This window comes from Olea europaea, unplaced genomic scaffold (genome assembly GCF_002742605.1).
Source record: "Olea europaea var. sylvestris unplaced genomic scaffold, O_europaea_v1 scaffold4359, whole genome shotgun sequence".
Lineage (NCBI taxonomy): Eukaryota > Viridiplantae > Streptophyta > Magnoliopsida > Lamiales > Oleaceae > Olea > Olea europaea.
Window position 1 is genome coordinate 32,167 of NW_019262665.1, and position 866 is coordinate 33,032.

Sequence of the window (866 nt, forward strand, 5' to 3'; positions counted from 1 at the left end):
TATGTTTCTTGTCATGTCATGTTTTTTGAGTACATTCCATTCTTTTCTATTTTTGATAGTATTCATGACTTGACTAAAATTGACCTCATTCCTATTGATCTAGTCTCTGATGATTTTAGTAGACCACCTTCCCATACACTATTAACTGTTGATTATTCATGTCCTATAGGTACACATGCGTCGGCTCATGATACGCCTCCTTCTTCTTGGCTTCCCAAGCACCGCATGAGATTGTCGATCTAACTTCTGCTCCCCCTATTTCTCGATATCCCCAACATATTCTAAGTCCATTTAGTTACCTAATTTTGTTAATTCTTGTTATTTTGAGTCTTTTTGCTATTTTCTAACCTCCATTCACAAGCTATCTGAACCCTCTTCCTATAAAGAAGCTATTCTGGATCCTCTTTGACAATAGGATATGGCTGATGAATTGTCTGCTCTACATAAGACAGACATTTGAGACTTGTTTGCATTGCCTTCATATAAACATGCTACTGGATGTCGTTGAGTTTATCAGATTAAAACCAAATCTGATGGTTCAATTGAGCATTATAAGGCTAAATTGGTTGTTAATGATTTTAATCAACAGTATGGTCTGGATGATGATGAGACTTTTGCTCATGTTGCCAAGATGACCACTGTTTGTACATTTTATTGCAATTGCATCTATTCGTCAGTGGAGTCTCTCTCAGTTGGATGTGTCAAATGCCTTTTTAAATGAAGATCTTAACGAGGAGGTTTGTATGGTTCTTCATCCAAGTCTTTCTCACTTTCCTGGATATGTTGGCGAACTTAGGAAGGCACTTTATGACCTTAAACAAGCACCTCGTGCCTGATTCAAGAAATTTTCCACTGTTGTTACCTCT